The sequence below is a fragment of the Hyperolius riggenbachi genome, chromosome 4, assembly GCF_040937935.1.
Source record: "Hyperolius riggenbachi isolate aHypRig1 chromosome 4, aHypRig1.pri, whole genome shotgun sequence".
Classification (NCBI taxonomy): Eukaryota; Metazoa; Chordata; class Amphibia; order Anura; family Hyperoliidae; genus Hyperolius; species Hyperolius riggenbachi.
Window position 1 is genome coordinate 191,913,445 of NC_090649.1, and position 6,291 is coordinate 191,919,735.

The 6,291-nt window shown below is 43.7% G+C and overlaps 1 long non-coding RNA gene across 1 annotated transcript; it reads right to left on the reverse strand.

Annotated features, from left to right (window-relative positions):
- Positions 1–672: 672 nt before the first annotated feature.
- Positions 673–5,949, reverse strand: LOC137570618 (uncharacterized). Its single transcript, XR_011031114.1, has 3 exons — positions 5,892–5,949; positions 1,274–1,330; positions 673–749 (listed from the first exon to the last, which is right to left on the reverse strand). It is a non-coding gene; the product is annotated as an uncharacterized lncRNA (long non-coding RNA).
- Positions 5,950–6,291: the final 342 nt, after the last annotated feature.

The following is a 6,291-nucleotide window of genomic DNA, read 5'->3' on the forward strand; positions in this document are numbered from 1 at the left end:
AGACAACAGCTGTGAGATTAGAACTATAAATGTAACATTACTATGGCTGATGATCGTAAGGAGCTTGTTGTTTAGTTTTAGAACCACGTAAAATAAGTCCCAGAGTAGATGTAATTATTCTACAGCTGCAAGCATAGATAAATGATTTTCTGGTAGGGTTGTGAAAGTGAATACTTCTTCTTGAGTTATTTTAGTAGCTGCCAGCAGACATGCACTGGGAATAGCTAAAAGGCCATAATGTTTGGGAGACCCTTCAGTCGGCTCAGTTAGCTGGTGGGTGTAATCCAACCCTGGCTTAGTGGACTTGTGTTGAGTGACAGAGTTCAGCCAAGAAAAAAAAAAGATCTTCCTTTAAGACTAAACAAGCAGAGAATGGCTGGATGCCTGCTCTGCCTGCGGGTGCTCATTACCTGATACCTAAATCCTTTTTATCATAGTGTTAAAAGATAAACAAGGGCTTGTGGAAAGGTTTGTGCCCCAGGGCAGATGTGTTGACTGAGGGCAGGGGGTCAGCTTTAAGCCAGGTGAGCACGTGTTGCCTCTTCAGCTTCTGGCTACCTGTACAGCCACCTGAAAGTCTTCGAGAAAGTTACGTATTAAGTAAACTATGGCTTTGTTCATTTCAGAATAGAATGCTTTATTGAATTCCATAAAGTTAACTGTACACTTGAGGTGCTAGTCTGAACATACATCTTCATCCCTATGGAAAAGCAGATGAGGCAGGAATCATCATCTTGCATTGGTTGCGTCTATGGAGAAAAAATACTAATCATTTAGAAAATTGCATTCTAGACAAATGCTTTTTCCTTCAACTAAAATTGGATAATTGGTGAATCATGGGTCCATTGCCCAGTTACACCATAGTCAGATCAGAGGATCAACTCATGTTCTGTAGCCCCCTTACTCCCATCTGACAGTGTGTCTTCATTTAATACATCCAACTTTTTTAATGATAGAACTGAATGAGTTAATCCACCTGGTAGGCAGTAGGATAAAAATAACCTAACAAGTGTTGTCAAGTGTAGTCAATATACTGTATATATAACAAAGTAAAACACAAGTTCTGAGGCACTATAAGAATAATTCCATTTGCATGCTTGTAACCCCTGTGCAGAAAATGCAGTAGGCATCCCCAATGTTATTTATGAAAACTATACAACCAAACCACCAAACACAAGCAGCACAGCAATGGAGAAAACAAAGTGGCTGTAAGCAGCCTAATAATTAACAGATCTCTGCAGCACTTGAGACAATCCAGCGATGTTAGATTTACCTTGAATTTTTGTTGAGCATTATTTTTTCAGTTTGCTCCTGTTCAAGCTGGAGATTCCTGAATGGAGAACACTAATCAATACCGTACACTACGTTTAGATTCCTTTTAGGTATCTGCTAGAATCTGATCAGAATCTATCAATATTGCTGCTTCACCTGGTTTTGTACCACTAATTGTACCACAAAATGGTTGCTTCAATGCTAACACCCTTCTAGCGTTCTTTATTGACATTGCCTTTGGAATCTATGATTATCATTATTATAATTTCCCTAACATCTTTACATACAGTATAGGACACATTTCATCTTCCTTGTAGTTCCTTTGTTCAGCTTTAATTTGTCTTACTGACAGGAAATGTAGGTGTTACCATTTACTCAGTATAATGACAAGGTACAAAATAAAATAATCCAAAAAGCTACCAATCAAATTTCATGTTACTGGAGTCAGAATAGTGAAAACATTTTGTTGATTGCTAAATTTTAGTTCACTTTGTATATAACTTTTTCACTGACTTACATAATTCATAGTAGAAGCAATAGGACATTGTATCTTGTTAGCCATCAGTAAAAGCGAGACGTTTGGAATCGGATGATACAATTTATTGGCAAAGGCTTCATAGCCGAAAGCTTAATACTTCATAGTAATTTTACCAGGGCTTATATGTACAGTTATATAACCCCTTCATGGAAGAAACATACGCAGAGCCAGATTTGTGCTTTCTTCTACTGCCCAAATCCTGACCAACTCCCCATGTGAAAGTCAGGGCTTCTGACCCTGTGATCACCGTAAGCCTCCCCCCCCCCCACCCAAAAAAAGGCTCTGGTACTTAAGGGGCCACAGCATTACCTCCAGAATCAGCTAAAGATGATTTATCATTGGAGAAACATTGAGGCTTTACATCATTGGCTTCCACCTATCTTGATCATGTCTATAGGCTGGATGCTCTAACTTGTCAGTTTTGCATACTTTACCCTGTGAGCTATTAAGAATGAGTCACACTGTGACACCAATGAGGGATGGAGAATTGGCGCAATATGCGCATCCGCACCTTTTTATTCACATACCTGCTTTGCATTCACTCTTCTGGCATAGCCAGCTATCCACTTTGTCTGCTGTCCCATCTGCCACCAGCCGCCACTGCTGCTGCTCTTCTGCTTATCCCAAAACTGATCCGAGCCTAGTATAAGCTTGGGGCTCACTATTGGATTGTTAAAAAATCAACTAGCATTCTACCTAGCACAAGGGAGGATTCTCATTGGTCCACCATGAACCAATGAGACATTTCCCAGTTGAAGCAGGATTCCCACAGTTTTTTTGCAAACCAGTGGGGTGCCCCTTGCTTCTGCTGGGCTCTGATCTGCTTCTCTCCTGCAGTGGACAGTGGGTGTCAGCGGAACACAATCCACAGGACAGGTGAGTTGGTGTTTTGCATGCAGCAATCAGCCTAGTGGGAACAGACACCATCCATTCCCATAGGCTTCCATTGCATCTGATTTACGGTGTGTGCACTGCGATTACGATACAATTGCGAATAAATGCAACAGGTCAGGATTTTGCATTTCTAGTCCAGTCCATGCGCGTTCTGATGGACAGTGTGAACACATCCTATTAATAACACAGGGGCCCATATGCAATTCATTGTTTCATCTGCTTTTTCTCCTAGGTGATAGTTTAAAAATTGTCAATAAAATTCATTTAAAATCACCAGCAAGCTATAGAATGCTCAAAATAATTTTGATAATACATTTTCACTAACCTTTTGTTACTTTTTCAGTTGCAAAGTGCTGAAAAGTTATTTCAAATAGAAAATGAAAGATTATCTCCTAGGAGAAAACTCAGGTGAAAAAGTGAATTGCATATGGGCCTGGATGTATTGACCATCCAATTTTGCATTTTTCTGCGTTCCAGAAAACATGTTTTGTTTTTTTTCACTGCAGTTTGAATCGAAACTTAAAGAGACTCTGAAGCGAGAATAAATCTCGCTTCAGAGCTCATAGTTAGCAGGGGCATGTGTGCCCCTGCTAAAACGCCGCTATCCCGTGGCTAAACGGGGGTCCCTTCACCCCCAAACCCACCCCCGCAAGACTTGGTCGCAAGTTGGTTTTAAATCTTCTTCTTCCTGGAGGCAGGGCTAACGGCTGCAGCCCTGCCTCCAGTCGCGTCTATCAGCGGCGCATCGCCGCCTCTCCCCCGCCCCTCTCAGTGAAGGAAGACTGAGAGGGGCGGGGGAGAGGCGGAGATATGCGCTGACACACGTGCGTGGAGCAGGGCTGCGGCGGTTAGCCCTGCCCCAATGCGGAAGCGCTCCTCCGCTGCACCGAGGGGGTTTGGGGGTGAAGGGACCCCCGTTAATCCGCGGGATAGCAGCGTTTTAGCAGGGGCACACATGCCTCTGCTATCTATGAGGTCTGAAGCGAGATTTATTCTCGCTTCAGACTCTCTTTAAGGGGGCCATACACTAGCCGACCAACCAACCAATTGACCATCCAATTCAATTATTATAATCGAATTGGATGAAAATTGGTGCTGCCAAGTGCATGCCCGACTGACAAAGCGACCAATTGTGGGACAGAAATTGGATGCACGGGCGCGCATGCTGGAAGATGTCTGGCCGAAGTTGGTTGGTCGGGTGCACGGCGGCAGCCAAATTGTGAACGAGCGGCGAGACAACGAAACCCCCGCCGCTGCCTCCGCAATGTATAAATGTATGTAGTGTAGTGCATTTATACATTACCTGTCGGGTGTCAGCCTCCACGCGGTTTCCGTCCATCTCGCCGGGTTCCACATACACACCGGCGGCGCATAGCGTCTGACGTCAGATGCTATGCGCCACTAGCGTTTATGCAGCTGTTACCTGGCGAGATGGACGGACACCGTGGGGAGGCTGCTACAGGACAGGTAATGTATAAATGCACACACTACATACATTTCTACATTTTGGGGGCAGCAGTGGGGCGGACGCAGCGGCTCAGCCGATTCCCTGATGATTTCATGCTGAAATCGGACGGGAATCGGCCTGTAGTGTATGGGCAGATTCGACTAGAGACAAATGTATCTCTAATAAGATTGGATTAAGGTGGCCACACACGATACAATAAAATGATCCGATTTTACAGTAATTCGATAAAAACGATCGTATCTCTCGAAAAAATCCGATCGGATTTCCCGTTTTATTCGATTTAAATCGATCCGGAATGCCAGATATTTCTCTTCAATTTCTACTAAGATTGTATGGTGTGTGTTGGATTGTTAATTTATTAATATACACCCCCTAGCAATTTTATCAGAGTTTCCAATCATTTTTATCATAATTGAGGAAAAAATTGAACATAGGTGTGTGGTACATTGGTCAGATTTTTGAAATGTTACAACAGTCAGAAAAATTGGTTGCAATTCTTAAATTGAACAGATATTTAAAAAATTGTATGGTGTGTGGCCACCTTTAGAGATAAATTTATCTCTTGGTCGAATCTGCCCATAATCGTTCTAATGTATGGGCACCTTTAGGGCCCGTTTCCACTGGAGCAGAAACCGCTCCGAATCCGCAGAGTTTCCCCGCACACAAATCGCACGGGGAAACTCTGCCATAGGGGATAATGGCGCCGCCGGCCGAATCGCTGCGCTAGCGATTCGGCCGGTACTGCCCACACAATTCGCTCGGGAGGCTGCGAATCCCATAGCCGTGCATGGCACGGCTCATGGGATTCGCCTGCGATCCCGCTCACCCGGAAGTGCCACTGCACGTCTCCCTGATGCGTGCGGCACAAGTGAAAACGGGCCCTTACAGTTCAGGAACTACATTAGGTTTATCAGCTGGAGATAAGCAAAAAAACAACAAGTCAGTGCAAGCAATAAAGAAAAGTAAGTGTCCTTGAGTATTAACTATACTATACTTCCTGTAGATTATTTTGGAACTTATGTGGCAGTGTTACAACATCCCCATTGAGACTTGTCAATATTTGGCACATATTTTAGGCATAATCATTTATGTTTGAAGTCCTTGGATTTCTGTTCTATTCTCATTCTATGAAAATCCAAATGATACCAAAGCATGTTCATCGCAAAGTGGCAGTCAGAGCTTGGCTGCCTGAGGATGGAGCCACCAAATAACTGCTCTGTTGTGAAAGGTGGAAAGTAATTTGCCATGAGGAGTAGATGACAAATTATCAGTTGTCACAGAAACACTGTTATCTATGGTTGTCATCATTTCCTGTCAACGCTTCTTAAGTGAATCTTTCATCCAGCAAGTGAAAATTCAATTAATGGGGCTTACTTCCTACAAATCTGATTCTCTGCAAGTATGAGGGTGGATCAATGGTGAAGTTACATCAGTATGTCCAGGGGAATTAAAAAGTGCCATCAGATTGGAGCAGCAATGCCTCCTTTGTTCTTTTCACGCCTCCTGTATCTACAAAGAAATCCGTTGTGTGCCTGGAGCTGGCCTGGCCAATGACATGTGAGGATAGTCAAACATGTAGGGACAACCGGAGCACCCCCATAGCATTCTGAGTACCAACAGCTCCACAAACAAATTGTATAGCTCTTGTATAGAGCTTTTCTCCTGTTGGTATCTTTAAAGGACAGATCCAAGGTAATTAAAAAACAACAATCTACTTACCCGGGGCTTCCTCCAGCCCCTGGCAGCTGTCCTGTGCCCTTGCCACAGCTCCGCTCCCAGCCAGCCATACACTATATCAGTTGCTGTCAGTTGTAACTGAAAGGACAACTGATGTGCAGTCCAGGGTCCATGTTTCCCTATAGCATCTTTCCCACTATACATTAAAAAACTGGAGCTTTTTCTCAATGCACTGCTATGGAGTAAAAAAAAGAAAAGCAGCACATAGCAAGGCATTAAGTGTAGAAGGACCCTAACAGAGGTGAATGGATCCTATGTAAATGAACAGATAGTGGGACAAGGGGACAAAGGGAGGCACAAAGGGGGACAGAAGGAGGCACAGTGGGACAGAGGGAGGCACAGAGGGACACTTACAAAGCCGGATCATCCACAAAGCAACTTA